Raw genomic sequence first — 17,754 nt, forward strand, 5'->3', positions numbered from 1 at the left:
CCCAGCCCAGAGTGTGCATGGAAAATTGTCTGGCAGCCTCCCTGACAGCAAGCAGTGATAGTGCCCATGAAGGGCACCTTGTTGGGCCCGCCCCTTTCATGGTTATCGCTTCTCGGCCTTTTGGCTAAGATCAAGTGTAGTATCTGTTCTTATCAGTTTAATATCTGATACGTCCCCTATCTGGGGACCATATATTAAATGGATTTTTGAGAACGGGGGCCGATTTCGAAGCTTGCTTCCGTCGCCCTATGCATTGACCCGATATGGCAGTATCTTCGGGTACAGTGCACCACCCCCTTACAGGGTTAAAAAGAAAGATTCCTACTTTCATTGCTACCTGCTTGCTGGCTAGCCAGCTAGCCAGCCCTGTGGGCCTTGCTGCTGCTGCAGCCAAAAAACAAAAGGTGGTGCTGCTGCTGCTTCTGCTGCTTCTGCTTCTGCTTCTGCTTGTGTCTGGCCGCTGTTGGAGCGTCCAGGCACAGGACTTCTGCTGCTGCTGACTAAATGGCCTCCTTAATTGGATCATTTGAGTAGCCAGCACACCTGTGCAGGTAGGGCATGACATGATAGGCAGCTGCCTTGATAGCGGGTGGGTGCTGAATGTTCCTAATTGACAAAATAAGATTAATGCTTATGAAGAAATATAAAATCTCATCCCTTCCCCAATATCGCGCCACACCCCTACCCCTTAATTCCCTGGTTGAACTTGATGGACATATGTCTTTTTTCGACCGTACTAACTATGTAACTATGTAACATAACATGGGGGGGGGGGGGTCTCCTGGCTGTTCACACAGGTGTGTCATTGCTGTACATTGACCATGCATTGCTTCTGTGGTATTGCAAAGGCAAAGACAAATGCTTCCAGCCATCCATTGCACTAATGGATTGGTCATCAGCTGGCTGTCTATGTCCCGCATCAATATAGACCAAAGTACAGAGGGTTAGGCTATGCTATTGTGCACCTACCTGATGCATCAGAAGGTGCGAGGCCCTTGCTAAATTCTGTGCACAGACTTTGAGATCTATACTTTAGACTGTATCTAAACCTGCTCCAACATGGACTGACATTCTGGCCTACTTTCAGCCGATGCGACTTGTCTGTCGCTGAACAGTCGCTTTTTATGTATTCAGCACCTATGTATAATCTTGTAAAAATGCTCTAGAAGCTAAAGTCGCAGAAATGTCACACATATTTGGCCTGCAACTTTCTGTGCGACAAATTCAGACAGGAAAAATCAGTATAAATCCTTAGAAAATTATCCCCCAGTGTCTCCATCTGCTGGCGGTATTGAATAAGCATTGCTGCACTGATGGGGTATGCATTAGACGAAAAAAAAGAAGAAAAAGAAGAATAATACGCCCAGAAAAGAGGCGAAAAGGAGAAAAACGTAAAAAAACGTGAAAAAAAAGTAAGAGGAAGAGAAGGGAAAAAAAGGTGGAAATGGGTTTAAAAGTGATTTCGGCGGAGAAATATATATATATATATATATATATATATATATATATATATATATATATATACGCGCACACACACACATATATATAAACGTATTCTCCGTTGAGATATTGCAGCCGCTGCTGTGTCCAGGCCCAGGAGCCTTAGCACTGTGCTGTGATGTCACTCAATACCACTGACATCACTAGGTGTAAACAACATCTCTCCTTTGCTGTGTATGTGACTATGGAGCTGTTTGGTGATGTCGTCTATTATGGCCTTCATAGAAGCAACAGGAGATTGTTGCATCCATCTAGAACCCTCAGAACTACAGTGCTATGATGTCACTCACTTCCACAGGCCTTGCAGAGTGTAAACAACAACAACCCAGCTTTGTTGTGTATGTAACCATAGGGATTTGTGATGTCACCTAGAACCTTCACAGCAGCGACAGCTTTATGAGGAGCATCAGCACTGCTCTGCCTGAGCAGAACCATCACCGCCATAGGTTGTCAAATAACCCGGGTTTAACCCACACAGGTAAGTCCAATGGGGTGCAGGCATGTCCTCTATGCTTACAGCTTCCCGTGGGTGTTGGTTTGATACCGTTTGGGGACAGCCAAGGAGGCATCTGCAGGCAACAAAGGTAGGTGTGTGCTTGTGTGTGTGTTTCCTATGCAGATCCTAAGCCCAGTGTCACATGCAAGTAGGAGGAGTAAGAAGGGTTCCTGGCAAATCCGGGTTATGGATTGCATTTAAAAAGGCCCCGTGGGAGTGCAATGGGCCCCTGTCTTGCTGCTTAGCAATAATGGTATGGGTTTAGGTTCTGCTGTGTGTACTGGTGGTTGACTGCCCCCCAGCCCAGAGTGTGCATGGAAAATTGTCTGGCAGCCTCCCTGACAGCAAGCAGTGATAGTGCCCATGAAGGGCACCTTGTTGGGCCCGCCCCTTTCACGGTTATCGCTTCTCGGCCTTTTGGCTAAGATCAAGTGTAGTATCTGTTCTTATCAGTTTAATATCTGATACGTCCCCTATCTGGGGACCATATATTAAATGGATTTTTGAGAACGGGGGCCGATTTCGAAGCTTGCTTCCGTCGCCCTATGCATTGACCCGATATGGCAGTATCTTCGGGTACAGTGCACCACCCCCTTACAGGGTTAAAAAGAAAGATTCCTACTTTCATTGCTACCTGCTTGCTGGCTAGCCAGCTAGCCAGCCCTGTGGGCCTTGCTGCTGCTGCAGCCAAAAAACAAAAGGTGGTGCTGCTGCTGCTTCTGCTGCTTCTGCTTCTGCTTCTGCTTGTGTCTGGCCGCTGTTGGAGCGTCCAGGCACAGGACTTCTGCTGCTGCTGACTAAATGGCCTCCTTAATTGGATCATTTGAGTAGCCAGCACACCTGTGCAGGTAGGGCATGACATGATAGGCAGCTGCCTTGATAGCGGGTGGGTGCTGAATGTTCCTAATTGACAAAATAAGATTAATGCTTATGAAGAAATATAAAATCTCATCCCTTCCCCAATATCGCGCCACACCCCTACCCCTTAATTCCCTGTCCCTGGTTGAACTTGATGGACATATGTCTTTTTTCGACCGTACTAACTATGTAACTATGTAACATAACATGGGGGGGGGGGGTCTCCTGGCTGTTCACACAGGTGTGTCATTGCTGTACATTGACCATGCATTGCTTCTGTGGTATTGCAAAGGCAAAGACAAATGCTTCCAGCCATCCATTGCACTAATGGATTGGTCATCAGCTGGCTGTCTATGTCCCGCATCAATATAGACCAAAGTACAGAGGGTTAGGCTATGCTATTGTGCACCTACCTGATGCATCAGAAGGTGCGAGGCCCTTGCTAAATTCTGTGCACAGACTTTGAGATCTATACTTTAGACTGTATCTAAACCTGCTCCAACATGGACTGACATTCTGGCCTACTTTCAGCCGATGCGACTTGTCTGTCGCTGAACAGTCGCTTTTTATGTATTCAGCACCTATGTATAATGTTGTAAAAATGCTCTAGAAGCTAAAGTCGCAGAAATGTCACACATATTTGGCCTGCAACTTTCTGTGCGACAAATTCAGACAGGAAAAATCAGTATAAATCCTTAGAAAATTATCCCCCAGTGTCTCCATCTGCTGGCGGTATTGAATAAGCATTGCTGCACTGATGGGGTATGCATTAGACGAAAAAAAAGAAGAAAAAGAAGAATAATACGCCCAGAAAAGAGGCGAAAAGGAGAAAAACGTAAAAAAACGTGAAAAAAAAGTAAGAGGAAGAGAAGGGAAAAAAAGGTGGAAATGGGTTTAAAAGTGATTTCGGCGGAGAAATATATATATATATATATATATATATATATATATATATATATATATACGCGCACACACACACATATATATAAACGTATTCTCCGTTGAGATATTGCAGCCGCTGCTGTGTCCAGGCCCAGGAGCCTTAGCACTGTGCTGTGATGTCACTCAATACCACTGACATCACTAGGTGTAAACAACATCTCTCCTTTGCTGTGTATGTGACTATGGAGCTGTTTGGTGATGTCGTCTATTATGGCCTTCATAGAAGCAACAGGAGATTGTTGCATCCATCTAGAACCCTCAGAACTACAGTGCTATGATGTCACTCACTTCCACAGGCCTTGCAGAGTGTAAACAACAACAACCCAGCTTTGTTGTGTATGTAACCATAGGGATTTGTGATGTCACCTAGAACCTTCACAGCAGCGACAGCTTTATGAGGAGCATCAGCACTGCTCTGCCTGAGCAGAACCATCACCGCCATAGGTTGTCAAATAACCCGGGTTTAACCCACACAGGTAAGTCCAATGGGGTGCAGGCATGTCCTCTATGCTTACAGCTTCCCGTGGGTGTTGGTTTGATACCGTTTGGGGACAGCCAAGGAGGCATCTGCAGGCAACAAAGGTAGGTGTGTGCTTGTGTGTGTGTTTCCTATGCAGATCCTAAGCCCAGTGTCACATGCAAGTAGGAGGAGTAAGAAGGGTTCCTGGCAAATCCGGGTTATGGATTGCATTTAAAAAGGCCCCGTGGGAGTGCAATGGGCCCCTGTCTTGCTGCTTAGCAATAATGGTATGGGTTTAGGTTCTGCTGTGTGTACTGGTGGTTGACTGCCCCCCAGCCCAGAGTGTGCATGGAAAATTGTCTGGCAGCCTCCCTGACAGCAAGCAGTGATAGTGCCCATGAAGGGCACCTTGTTGGGCCCGCCCCTTTCACGGTTATCGCTTCTCGGCCTTTTGGCTAAGATCAAGTGTAGTATCTGTTCTTATCAGTTTAATATCTGATACGTCCCCTATCTGGGGACCATATATTAAATGGATTTTTGAGAACGGGGGCCGATTTCGAAGCTTGCTTCCGTCGCCCTATGCATTGACCCGATATGGCAGTATCTTCGGGTACAGTGCACCACCCCCTTACAGGGTTAAAAAGAAAGATTCCTACTTTCATTGCTACCTGCTTGCTGGCTAGCCAGCTAGCCAGCCCTGTGGGCCTTGCTGCTGCTGCAGCCAAAAAACAAAAGGTGGTGCTGCTGCTGCTTCTGCTGCTTCTGCTTCTGCTTGTGTCTGGCCGCTGTTGGAGCGTCCAGGCACAGGACTTCTGCTGCTGCTGACTAAATGGCCTCCTTAATTGGATCATTTGAGTAGCCAGCACACCTGTGCAGGTAGGGCATGACATGATAGGCAGCTGCCTTGATAGCGGGTGGGTGCTGAATGTTCCTAATTGACAAAATAAGATTAATGCTTATGAAGAAATATAAAATCTCATCCCTTCCCCAATATCGCGCCACACCCCTACCCCTTAATTCCCTGGTTGAACTTGATGGACATATGTCTTTTTTCGACCGTACTAACTATGTAACTATGTAACATAACATGGGGGGGGGGGGGGGTCTCCTGGCTGTTCACACAGGTGTGTCATTGCTGTACATTGACCATGCATTGCTTCTGTGGTATTGCAAAGGCAAAGACAAATGCTTCCAGCCATCCATTGCACTAATGGATTGGTCATCAGCTGGCTGTCTATGTCCCGCATCAATATAGACCAAAGTACAGAGGGTTAGGCTATGCTATTGTGCACCTACCTGATGCATCAGAAGGTGCGAGGCCCTTGCTAAATTCTGTGCACAGACTTTGAGATCTATACTTTAGACTGTATCTAAACCTGCTCCAACATGGACTGACATTCTGGCCTACTTTCAGCCGATGCGACTTGTCTGTCGCTGAACAGTCGCTTTTTATGTATTCAGCACCTATGTATAATGTTGTAAAAATGCTCTAGAAGCTAAAGTCGCAGAAATGTCACACATATTTGGCCTGCAACTTTCTGTGCGACAAATTCAGACAGGAAAAATCAGTATAAATCCTTAGAAAATTATCCCCCAGTGTCTCCATCTGCTGGCGGTATTGAATAAGCATTGCTGCACTGATGGGGTATGCATTAGACGAAAAAAAAGAAGAAAAAGAAGAATAATACGCCCAGAAAAGAGGCGAAAAGGAGAAAAACGTAAAAAAACGTGAAAAAAAAGTAAGAGGAAGAGAAGGGAAAAAAAGGTGGAAATGGGTTTAAAAGTGATTTCGGCGGAGAAATATATATATATATATATATATATATATATATATATATATATATACGCGCACACACACACATATATATAAACGTATTCTCCGTTGAGATATTGCAGCCGCTGCTGTGTCCAGGCCCAGGAGCCTTAGCACTGTGCTGTGATGTCACTCAATACCACTGACATCACTAGGTGTAAACAACATCTCTCCTTTGCTGTGTATGTGACTATGGAGCTGTTTGGTGATGTCGTCTATTATGGCCTTCATAGAAGCAACAGGAGATTGTTGCATCCATCTAGAACCCTCAGAACTACAGTGCTATGATGTCACTCACTTCCACAGGCCTTGCAGAGTGTAAACAACAACAACCCAGCTTTGTTGTGTATGTAACCATAGGGATTTGTGATGTCACCTAGAACCTTCACAGCAGCGACAGCTTTATGAGGAGCATCAGCACTGCTCTGCCTGAGCAGAACCATCACCGCCATAGGTTGTCAAATAACCCGGGTTTAACCCACACAGGTAAGTCCAATGGGGTGCAGGCATGTCCTCTATGCTTACAGCTTCCCGTGGGTGTTGGTTTGATACCGTTTGGGGACAGCCAAGGAGGCATCTGCAGGCAACAAAGGTAGGTGTGTGCTTGTGTGTTTCCTATGCAGATCCTAAGCCCAGTGTCACATGCAAGTAGGAGGAGTAAGAAGGGTTCCTGGCAAATCCGGGTTATGGATTGCATTTAAAAAGGCCCCGTGGGAGTGCAATGGGCCCCTGTCTTGCTGCTTAGCAATAATGGTATGGGTTTAGGTTCTGCTGTGTGTACTGGTGGTTGACTGCCCCCCAGCCCAGAGTGTGCATGGAAAATTGTCTGGCAGCCTCCCTGACAGCAAGCAGTGATAGTGCCCATGAAGGGCACCTTGTTGGGCCCGCCCCTTTCACGGTTATCGCTTCTCGGCCTTTTGGCTAAGATCAAGTGTAGTATCTGTTCTTATCAGTTTAATATCTGATACGTCCCCTATCTGGGGACCATATATTAAATGGATTTTTGAGAACGGGGGCCGATTTCGAAGCTTGCTTCCGTCGCCCTATGCATTGACCCGATATGGCAGTATCTTCGGGTACAGTGCACCACCCCCTTACAGGGTTAAAAAGAAAGATTCCTACTTTCATTGCTACCTGCTTGCTGGCTAGCCAGCTAGCCAGCCCTGTGGGCCTTGCTGCTGCTGCAGCCAAAAAACAAAAGGTGGTGCTGCTGCTGCTTCTGCTGCTTCTGCTTCTGCTTGTGTCTGGCCGCTGTTGGAGCGTCCAGGCACAGGACTTCTGCTGCTGCTGACTAAATGGCCTCCTTAATTGGATCATTTGAGTAGCCAGCACACCTGTGCAGGTAGGGCATGACATGATAGGCAGCTGCCTTGATAGCGGGTGGGTGCTGAATGTTCCTAATTGACAAAATAAGATTAATGCTTATGAAGAAATATAAAATCTCATCCCTTCCCCAATATCGCGCCACACCCCTACCCCTTAATTCCCTGGTTGAACTTGATGGACATATGTCTTTTTTCGACCGTACTAACTATGTAACTATGTAACATAACATGGGGGGGGGGGGGGGGTCTCCTGGCTGTTCACACAGGTGTGTCATTGCTGTACATTGACCATGCATTGCTTCTGTGGTATTGCAAAGGCAAAGACAAATGCTTCCAGCCATCCATTGCACTAATGGATTGGTCATCAGCTGGCTGTCTATGTCCCGCATCAATATAGACCAAAGTACAGAGGGTTAGGCTATGCTATTGTGCACCTACCTGATGCATCAGAAGGTGCGAGGCCCTTGCTAAATTCTGTGCACAGACTTTGAGATCTATACTTTAGACTGTATCTAAACCTGCTCCAACATGGACTGACATTCTGGCCTACTTTCAGCCGATGCGACTTGTCTGTCGCTGAACAGTCGCTTTTTATGTATTCAGCACCTATGTATAATGTTGTAAAAATGCTCTAGAAGCTAAAGTCGCAGAAATGTCACACATATTTGGCCTGCAACTTTCTGTGCGACAAATTCAGACAGGAAAAATCAGTATAAATCCTTAGAAAATTATCCCCCAGTGTCTCCATCTGCTGGCGGTATTGAATAAGCATTGCTGCACTGATGGGGTATGCATTAGACGAAAAAAAAGAAGAAAAAGAAGAATAATACGCCCAGAAAAGAGGCGAAAAGGAGAAAAACGTAAAAAAACGTGAAAAAAAAGTAAGAGGAAGAGAAGGGAAAAAAAGGTGGAAATGGGTTTAAAAGTGATTTCGGCGGAGAAATATATATATATATATATATATATATTGTTACGCCGAGCGCTCCGGGTCCCCGTTCCTCCCCGGAGCGCTCGCCTCATCCTCGTTGCTGCAGCGCCCCGGTCAGATCCACTGATCGGGTGCGCTGCGGTCCCGCCTCCAGCCGGGATGCGATTCGCGATGCGGGTGGCGCCCGCTCGCGATGCGCACCCCGGTCCCAGTACCTGACTCGCTCTCCGTCGGTCCTGTCCCGGCGCGCGCGGCCCCGCTTCCTAGGGCGCGCGCGCGCCGGGTCTCTGCAATTTAAAGGGCCAGTGCACCAATGTTGGTGCCTGGCCCAATCTTCCCAATTACCAATTAGCTTAATTGGCTCCCACCTGGTCCCTGACTATATCTAACCTCCTCCCTTGCACTTCCTTGCCGGATATTGTTGCCTTAGTGCCTAGTGAAAGCGTTCCCTTGTCTGTTCCTAGCCCGTGTTCCTGACCTCCTGCCGTTGCCCCTGACTACGATCCTTGCTGCCTGCCTCGACCTTCTGCTACGTCCGACCTTGCTTCTGCCTACTCCCTTGTACCTCGCCTATCTTCAGCATCTTCAGCAGCCAGAGAGGTGAGCCGTTGCTAGTGGATACGACCTGGTCACTACCGCCGCAGCAAGACCATCCCGCTTTGCGGCGGGCTCTGGTGAAAACCAGTAGTGTCTTAGAACCGGTCCACTAGCACGGCCCTCGCTATCCCTCTCTGGCACAGAGGATCCACCTCCTGCCAGCCGGCATCGTGACAGTAGATCCGGCCATGGATCCCGCTGAAGTTCCTCTGCCAGTTGTCGCTGACCTCCCTACGCTGGTCGCCCAGCAAGCTCGTCAGATCGCCCAGCAGTCGCAACAGATAGCGCAACGAGATCAACAGCTGGCATACTTGACCTCCGAGGCACTGCGTATTCAGTCACAGATACAGCAGCTGCAGCCGCAGATACAGCAACAGCTACAGCTGCAACTACCTTCTCCGCCGCCGGCTCCTGCAACTCCTCCGCAGCAACCGGCCGTTCCTAACCCCTGCTTGTCCCTGCCGGACAAATTTGGCGTAAAGATCGCCCAACGAGATCAACAGCTGGCATACTTGATCTCCGAGACACAGCGTCTTCAGTCACAGTTACAGCAGCTGCTGCCGCAGATACAGCAACTTCAGTCACAGCAGCTGCTGCCGCAGATACAGCAACTTCAGTCACAGCTACAGCTGCAACAACCATCTCCTCCGCCGGCTCCTGCAACTCCTCCGCAGCAACCGGCCGTTCCTAACCCCTGCTTGTCCCTGCCGGACAAGTTTGATGGGGACCGCAATGATTCTGCCACAGCCACAGTCCAGTCCTTCTTCGCTGAGGTCCCTGGTGTCTTCGAGGAGCCTGCCCGAGCTTCTTCTGCCGAGATTGCCCTGCTGAACCTGGAACAGGGTGTTTCTTCCATTGGCGAGTACGCCATTCAGTTCCGTGCTCTTGCTTACGAGTTGTCCTGGAATAGTGAGGTTCTCTGCGCGACCTTTAAAAAAGGCCTATCCAGCAACATTAAAGATGTTCTGGCCGCACGAGAGACTCCTGCTGACCTACATGAACTCATTCATCTTGCCACTCGCATTGACATGCGTTCTTCCGGATGGCGTCTGGAGCTCCGCCTGGATATGGACTTTGTTCGCACGAAGCGTTTTTTCTCCCCGGCTCCTCTCTCCTCTGGTCCTCTGCAATCCGTTCCTGTGCTTCCCGCCGCGGAGGCTATGCAAGTTGACCGGTCTCGCTTGACACCTCAAGAGAGGACACGACGCCGCATGGAGAATCTTTGCCTGTACTATGCCGGTACCGAACACTTCCTGAAGGATTGTCCTATCCGTCCTCCCCGCCTGGAAAGACATACGCTGACTCCGCACAAAGGTGACACAGTTCTTGATGTCAACTCTGCTTCTCCACGCCTTACTGTGCCTGTGCGGATATCTGCCTCTACCTTCTCCTTCTCTACTATGGTCTCCTTGGATTCCGGATCTGCAGGAAAATTTTTTTTGGCCTCTCTTATCAACAGGTTCTACGTCCCTGTGACCAGTCTCGCCAGACCCCTCTACATCTATTGTATTAACAATAAAAGATTGGACTGTCTCATGCGTTTCCGCACAGAACCCCTCCTAATGTGCATCGGACCTCATCACGGAAAAATTGACTTTTTTTTCCTCAGGTTCTTTGGCCCCAAGAAGAGGGGGAGACCCAAGGGGGGGGGGTACTGTTACGCCGAGCGCTCCGGGTCCCCGTTCCTCCCCGGAGCGCTCGCCTCATCCTCGTTGCTGCAGCGCCCCGGTCAGATCCACTGATCGGGTGCGCTGCGGTCCCGCCTCCAGCCGGGATGCGATTCGCGATGCGGGTGGCGCCCGCTCGCGATGCGCACCCCGGTCCCAGTACCTGACTCGCTCTCCGTCGGTCCTGTCCCGGCGCGCGCGGCCCCGCTTCCTAGGGCGCGCGCGCGCCGGGTCTCTGCAATTTAAAGGGCCAGTGCACCAATGTTGGTGCCTGGCCCAATCTTCCCAATTACCAATTAGCTTAATTGGCTCCCACCTGGTCCCTGACTATATCTAACCTCCTCCCTTGCACTTCCTTGCCGGATATTGTTGCCTTAGTGCCTAGTGAAAGCGTTCCCTTGTCTGTTCCTAGCCCGTGTTCCTGACCTCCTGCCGTTGCCCCTGACTACGATCCTTGCTGCCTGCCTCGACCTTCTGCTACGTCCGACCTTGCTTCTGCCTACTCCCTTGTACCTCGCCTATCTTCAGCATCTTCAGCAGCCAGAGAGGTGAGCCGTTGCTAGTGGATACGACCTGGTCACTACCGCCGCAGCAAGACCATCCCGCTTTGCGGCGGGCTCTGGTGAAAACCAGTAGTGTCTTAGAACCGGTCCACTAGCACGGCCCTCGCTATCCCTCTCTGGCACAGAGGATCCACCTCCTGCCAGCCGGCATCGTGACATATATATATATATATATATATACGCGCACACACACACATATATATAAACGTATTCTCCGTTGAGATATTGCAGCCGCTGCTGTGTCCAGGCCCAGGAGCCTTAGCACTGTGCTGTGATGTCACTCAATACCACTGACATCACTAGGTGTAAACAACATCTCTCCTTTGCTGTGTATGTGACTATGGAGCTGTTTGGTGATGTCGTCTATTATGGCCTTCATAGAAGCAACAGGAGATTGTTGCATCCATCTAGAACCCTCAGAACTACAGTGCTATGATGTCACTCACTTCCACAGGCCTTGCAGAGTGTAAACAACAACAACCCAGCTTTGTTGTGTATGTAACCATAGGGATTTGTGATGTCACCTAGAACCTTCACAGCAGCGACAGCTTTATGAGGAGCATCAGCACTGCTCTGCCTGAGCAGAACCATCACCGCCATAGGTTGTCAAATAACCCGGGTTTAACCCACACAGGTAAGTCCAATGGGGTGCAGGCATGTCCTCTATGCTTACAGCTTCCCGTGGGTGTTGGTTTGATACCGTTTGGGGACAGCCAAGGAGGCATCTGCAGGCAACAAAGGTAGGTGTGTGCTTGTGTGTGTGTTTCCTATGCAGATCCTAAGCCCAGTGTCACATGCAAGTAGGAGGAGTAAGAAGGGTTCCTGGCAAATCCGGGTTATGGATTGCATTTAAAAAGGCCCCGTGGGAGTGCAATGGGCCCCTGTCTTGCTGCTTAGCAATAATGGTATGGGTTTAGGTTCTGCTGTGTGTACTGGTGGTTGACTGCCCCCCAGCCCAGAGTGTGCATGGAAAATTGTCTGGCAGCCTCCCTGACAGCAAGCAGTGATAGTGCCCATGAAGGGCACCTTGTTGGGCCCGCCCCTTTCACGGTTATCGCTTCTCGGCCTTTTGGCTAAGATCAAGTGTAGTATCTGTTCTTATCAGTTTAATATCTGATACGTCCCCTATCTGGGGACCATATATTAAATGGATTTTTGAGAACGGTGGCCGATTTCGAAGCTTGCTTCCGTCGCCCTATGCATTGACCCGATATGGCAGTATCTTCGGGTACAGTGCACCACCCCCTTACAGGGTTAAAAAGAAAGATTCCTACTTTCATTGCTACCTGCTTGCTGGCTAGCCAGCTAGCCAGCCCTGTGGGCCTTGCTGCTGCTGCAGCCAAAAAACAAAAGGTGGTGCTGCTGCTGCTTCTGCTTCTGCTTGTGTCTGGCCGCTGTTGGAGCGTCCAGGCACAGGACTTCTGCTGCTGCTGACTAAATGGCCTCCTTAATTGGATCATTTGAGTAGCCAGCACACCTGTGCAGGTAGGGCATGACATGATAGGCAGCTGCCTTGATAGCGGGTGGGTGCTGAATGTTCCTAATTGACAAAATAAGATTAATGCTTATGAAGAAATATAAAATCTCATCCCTTCCCCAATATCGCGCCACACCCCTACCCCTTAATTCCCTGGTTGAACTTGATGGACATATGTCTTTTTTCGACCGTACTAACTATGTAACTATGTAACATAACATGGGGGGGGGGGGGGGTCTCCGGGCTGTTCACACAGGTGTGTCATTGCTGTACATTGACCATGCATTGCTTCTGTGGTATTGCAAAGGCAAAGACAAATGCTTCCAGCCATCCATTGCACTAATGGATTGGTCATCAGCTGGCTGTCTATGTCCCGCATCAATATAGACCAAAGTACAGAGGGTTAGGCTATGCTATTGTGCACCTACCTGATGCATCAGAAGGTGCGAGGCCCTTGCTAAATTCTGTGCACAGACTTTGAGATCTATACTTTAGACTGTATCTAAACCTGCTCCAACATGGACTGACATTCTGGCCTACTTTCAGCCAATGCGACTTGTCTGTCGCTGAACAGTCGCTTTTTATGTATTCAGCACCTATGTATAATGTTGTAAAAATGCTCTAGAAGCTAAAGTCGCAGAAATGTCACACATATTTGGCCTGCAACTTTCTGTGCGACAAATTCAGACAGGAAAAATCAGTATAAATCCTTAGAAAATTATCCCCCAGTGTCTCCATCTGCTGGCGGTATTGAATAAGCATTGCTGCACTGATGGGGTATGCATTAGACGAAAAAAAAGAAGAAAAAGAAGAATAATACGCCCAGAAAAGAGGCGAAAAGGAGAAAAACGTAAAAAAACGTGAAAAAAAAGTAAGAGGAAGAGAAGGGAAAAAAAGGTGGAAATGGGTTTAAAAGTGATTTCGGCGGAGAAATATATATATATATATATATATATATATATATATATATATATATATACGCGCACACACACACATATATATAAACGTATTCTCCGTTGAGATATTGCAGCCGCTGCTGTGTCCAGGCCCAGGAGCCTTAGCACTGTGCTGTGATGTCACTCAATACCACTGACATCACTAGGTGTAAACAACATCTCTCCTTTGCTGTGTATGTGACTATGGAGCTGTTTGGTGATGTCGTCTATTATGGCCTTCATAGAAGCAACAGGAGATTGTTGCATCCATCTAGAACCCTCAGAACTACAGTGCTATGATGTCACTCACTTCCACAGGCCTTGCAGAGTGTAAACAACAACAACCCAGCTTTGTTGTGTATGTAACCATAGGGATTTGTGATGTCACCTAGAACCTTCACAGCAGCGACAGCTTTATGAGGAGCATCAGCACTGCTCTGCCTGAGCAGAACCATCACCGCCATAGGTTGTCAAATAACCCGGGTTTAACCCACACAGGTAAGTCCAATGGGGTGCAGGCATGTCCTCTATGCTTACAGCTTCCCGTGGGTGTTGGTTTGATACCGTTTGGGGACAGCCAAGGAGGCATCTGCAGGCAACAAAGGTAGGTGTGTGCTTGTGTGTGTGTTTCCTATGCAGATCCTAAGCCCAGTGTCACATGCAAGTAGGAGGAGTAAGAAGGGTTCCTGGCAAATCCGGGTTATGGATTGCATTTAAAAAGGCCCCGTGGGAGTGCAATGGGCCCCTGTCTTGCTGCTTAGCAATAATGGTATGGGTTTAGGTTCTGCTGTGTGTACTGGTGGTTGACTGACCCCCAGCCCAGAGTGTGCATGGAAAATTGTCTGGCAGCCTCCCTGACAGCAAGCAGTGATAGTGCCCATGAAGGGCACCTTGTTGGGCCCGCCCCTTTCACGGTTATCGCTTCTCGGCCTTTTGGCTAAGATCAAGTGTAGTATCTGTTCTTATCAGTTTAATATCTGATACGTCCCCTATCTGGGGACCATATATTAAATGGATTTTTGAGAACGGGGGCCGATTTCGAAGCTTGCTTCCGTCGCCCTATGCATTGACCCGATATGGCAGTATCTTCGGGTACAGTGCACCACCCCCTTACAGGGTTAAAAAGAAAGATTCCTACTTTCATTGCTACCTGCTTGCTGGCTAGCCAGCTAGCCAGCCCTGTGGGCCTTGCTGCTGCTGCAGCCAAAAAACAAAAGGTGGTGCTGCTGCTGCTTCTGCTGCTTCTGCTTCTGCTTGTGTCTGGCCGCTGTTGGAGCATCCAGGCACAGGACTTCTGCTGCTGCTGACTAAATGGCCTCCTTAATTGGATCATTTGAGTAGCCAGCACACCTGTGCAGGTAGGGCATGACATGATAGGCAGCTGCCTTGATAGCGGGTGGGTGCTGAATGTTCCTAATTGACAAAATAAGATTAATGCTTATGAAGAAATATAAAATCTCATCCCTTCCCCAATATCGCGCCACACCCCTACCCCTTAATTCCCTGGTTGAACTTGATGGACATATGTCTTTTTTCGACCGTACTAACTATGTAACTATGTAACATAACATGGGGGGGGGGGGGTCTCCTGGCTGTTCACACAGGTGTGTCATTGCTGTACATTGACCATGCATTGCTTCTGTGGTATTGCAAAGGCAAAGACAAATGCTTCCAGCCATCCATTGCACTAATGGATTGGTCATCAGCTGGCTGTCTATGTCCCGCATCAATATAGACCAAAGTACAGAGGGTTAGGCTATGCTATTGTGCACCTACCTGATGCATCAGAAGGTGCGAGGCCCTTGCTAAATTCTGTGCACAGACTTTGAGATCTATACTTTAGACTGTATCTAAACCTGCTCCAACATGGACTGACATTCTGGCCTACTTTCAGCCGATGCGACTTGTCTGTCGCTGAACAGTCGCTTTTTATGTATTCAGCACCTATGTATAATGTTGTAAAAATGCTCTAGAAGCTAAAGTCGCAGAAATGTCACACATATTTGGCCTGCAACTTTCTGTGCGACAAATTCAGACAGGAAAAATCAGTATAAATCCTTAGAAAATTATCCCCCAGTGTCTCCATCTGCTGGCGGTATTGAATAAGCATTGCTGCACTGATGGGGTATGCATTAGACGAAAAAAAAGAAGAAAAAGAAGAATAATACGCCCAGAAAAGAGGCGAAAAGGAGAAAAACGTAAAAAAACGTGAAAAAAAAGTAAGAGGAAGAGAAGGGAAAAAAAGGTGGAAATGGGTTTAAAAGTGATTTCGGCGGAGAAATATATATATATATATATATATATTGTTACGCCGAGCGCTCCGGGTCCCCGTTCCTCCCCGGAGCGCTCGCCTCATCCTCGTTGCTGCAGCGCCCCGGTCAGATCCACTGATCGGGTGCGCTGCGGTCCCGCCTCCAGCCGGGATGCGATTCGCGATGCGGGTGGCGCCCGCTCGCGATGCGCACCCCGGTCCCAGTACCTGACTCGCTCTCCGTCGGTCCTGTCCCGGCGCGCGCGGCCCCGCTTCCTAGGGCGCGCGCGCGCCGGGTCTCTGCAATTTAAAGGGCCAGTGCACCAATGTTGGTGCCTGGCCCAATCTTCCCAATTACCAATTAGCTTAATTGGCTCCCACCTGGTCCCTGACTATATCTAACCTCCTCCCTTGCACTTCCTTGCCGGATCTTGTTGCCTTAGTGCCTAGTGAAAGCGTTCCCTTGTCTGTTCCTAGCCCGTGTTCCTGACCTCCTGCCGTTGCCCCTGACTACGATCCTTGCTGCCTGCCTCGACCTTCTGCTACGTCCGACCTTGCTTCTGCCTACTCCCTTGTACCTCGCCTATCTTCAGCATCTTCAGCAGCCAGAGAGGTGAGCCGTTGCTAGTGGATACGACCTGGTCACTACCGCCGCAGCAAGACCATCCCGCTTTGCGGCGGGCTCTGGTGAAAACCAGTAGTGTCTTAGAACCGGTCCACTAGCACGGCCCTCGCTATCCCTCTCTGGCACAGAGGATCCACCTCCTGCCAGCCGGCATCGTGACAGTAGATCCGGCCATGGATCCCGCTGAAGTTCCTCTGCCAGTTGTCGCTGACCTCCCTACGCTGGTCGCCCAGCAAGCTCGTCAGATCGCCCAGCAGTCGCAACAGATAGCGCAACGAGATCAACAGCTGGCATACTTGACCTCCGAGGCACTGCGTATTCAGTCACAGATACAGCAGCTGCAGCCGCAGATACAGCAACAGCTACAGCTGCAACTACCTTCTCCGCCGCCGGCTCCTGCAACTCCTCCGCAGCAACCGGCCGTTCCTAACCCCTGCTTGTCCCTGCCGGACAAATTTGGCGTAAAGATCGCCCAACGAGATCAACAGCTGGCATACTTGATCTCCGAGACACAGCGTCTTCAGTCACAGTTACAGCAGCTGCTGCCGCAGATACAGCAACTTCAGTCACAGCAGCTGCTGCCGCAGATACAGCAACTTCAGTCACAGCTACAGCTGCAACAACCATCTCCTCCGCCGGCTCCTGCAACTCCTCCGCAGCAACCGGCCGTTCCTAACCCCTGCTTGTCCCTGCCGGACAAGTTTGATGGGGACCGCAATGATTCTGCCACAGCCACAGTCCAGTCCTTCTTCGCTGAGGTCCCTGGTGTCTTCGAGGAGCCTGCCCGAGCTTCTTCTGCCGAGATTGCCCTGCTGAACCTGGAACAGGGTGTTTCTTCCATTGGCGAGTACGCCATTCAGTTCCGTGCTCTTGCTTACGAGTTGTCCTGGAATAGTGAGGTTCTCTGCGCGACCTTTAAAAAAGGCCTATCCAGCAACATTAAAGATGTTCTGGCCGCACGAGAGACTCCTGCTGACCTACATGAACTCATTCATCTTGCCACTCGCATTGACATGCGTTCTTCCGGATGGCGTCTGGAGCTCCGCCTGGATATGGACTTTGTTCGCACGAAGCGTTTTTTCTCCCCGGCTCCTCTCTCCTCTGGTCCTCTGCAATCCGTTCCTGTGCTTCCCGCCGCGGAGGCTATGCAAGTTGACCGGTCTCGCTTGACACCTCAAGAGAGGACACGACGCCGCATGGAGAATCTTTGCCTGTACTATGCCGGTACCGAACACTTCCTGAAGGATTGTCCTATCCGTCCTCCCCGCCTGGAAAGACATACGCTGACTCCGCACAAAGGTGACACAGTTCTTGATG

General features: G+C 49.3%; 6 non-coding genes across 6 annotated transcripts; all 6 read left to right on the top strand.

Moving 5' to 3' along the window:
• The first annotated feature begins 104 nt into the window (after positions 1–104).
• LOC130303482 (U2 spliceosomal RNA) lies at positions 105–295 on the top strand. Its single transcript, XR_008853543.1, has one exon. It is a non-coding gene; the product is annotated as a U2 spliceosomal RNA (small nuclear RNA).
• A 2,102-nt stretch (positions 296–2,397) lies between these two features.
• LOC130303484 (U2 spliceosomal RNA) lies at positions 2,398–2,588 on the top strand. Its single transcript, XR_008853545.1, has one exon. It is a non-coding gene; the product is annotated as a U2 spliceosomal RNA (small nuclear RNA).
• Positions 2,589–4,691: 2,103 nt separating this feature from the next.
• On the top strand, positions 4,692–4,882 carry LOC130303485 (U2 spliceosomal RNA). Its single transcript, XR_008853546.1, has one exon. It is a non-coding gene; the product is annotated as a U2 spliceosomal RNA (small nuclear RNA).
• A 2,088-nt stretch (positions 4,883–6,970) lies between these two features.
• Positions 6,971–7,161, top strand: LOC130303486 (U2 spliceosomal RNA). Its single transcript, XR_008853547.1, has one exon. It is a non-coding gene; the product is annotated as a U2 spliceosomal RNA (small nuclear RNA).
• A 5,041-nt stretch (positions 7,162–12,202) lies between these two features.
• LOC130303497 (U2 spliceosomal RNA) lies at positions 12,203–12,393 on the top strand. The gene has a single exon (XR_008853557.1). It is a non-coding gene; the product is annotated as a U2 spliceosomal RNA (small nuclear RNA).
• A 2,085-nt stretch (positions 12,394–14,478) lies between these two features.
• LOC130303487 (U2 spliceosomal RNA) lies at positions 14,479–14,669 on the top strand. Its single transcript, XR_008853548.1, has one exon. It is a non-coding gene; the product is annotated as a U2 spliceosomal RNA (small nuclear RNA).
• The last annotated feature ends 3,085 nt before the right edge of the window (positions 14,670–17,754 follow it).

Source organism: Hyla sarda, unplaced genomic scaffold (assembly GCF_029499605.1).
Source record: "Hyla sarda isolate aHylSar1 unplaced genomic scaffold, aHylSar1.hap1 scaffold_1229, whole genome shotgun sequence".
NCBI classification, from domain to species: domain Eukaryota; kingdom Metazoa; phylum Chordata; class Amphibia; order Anura; family Hylidae; genus Hyla; species Hyla sarda.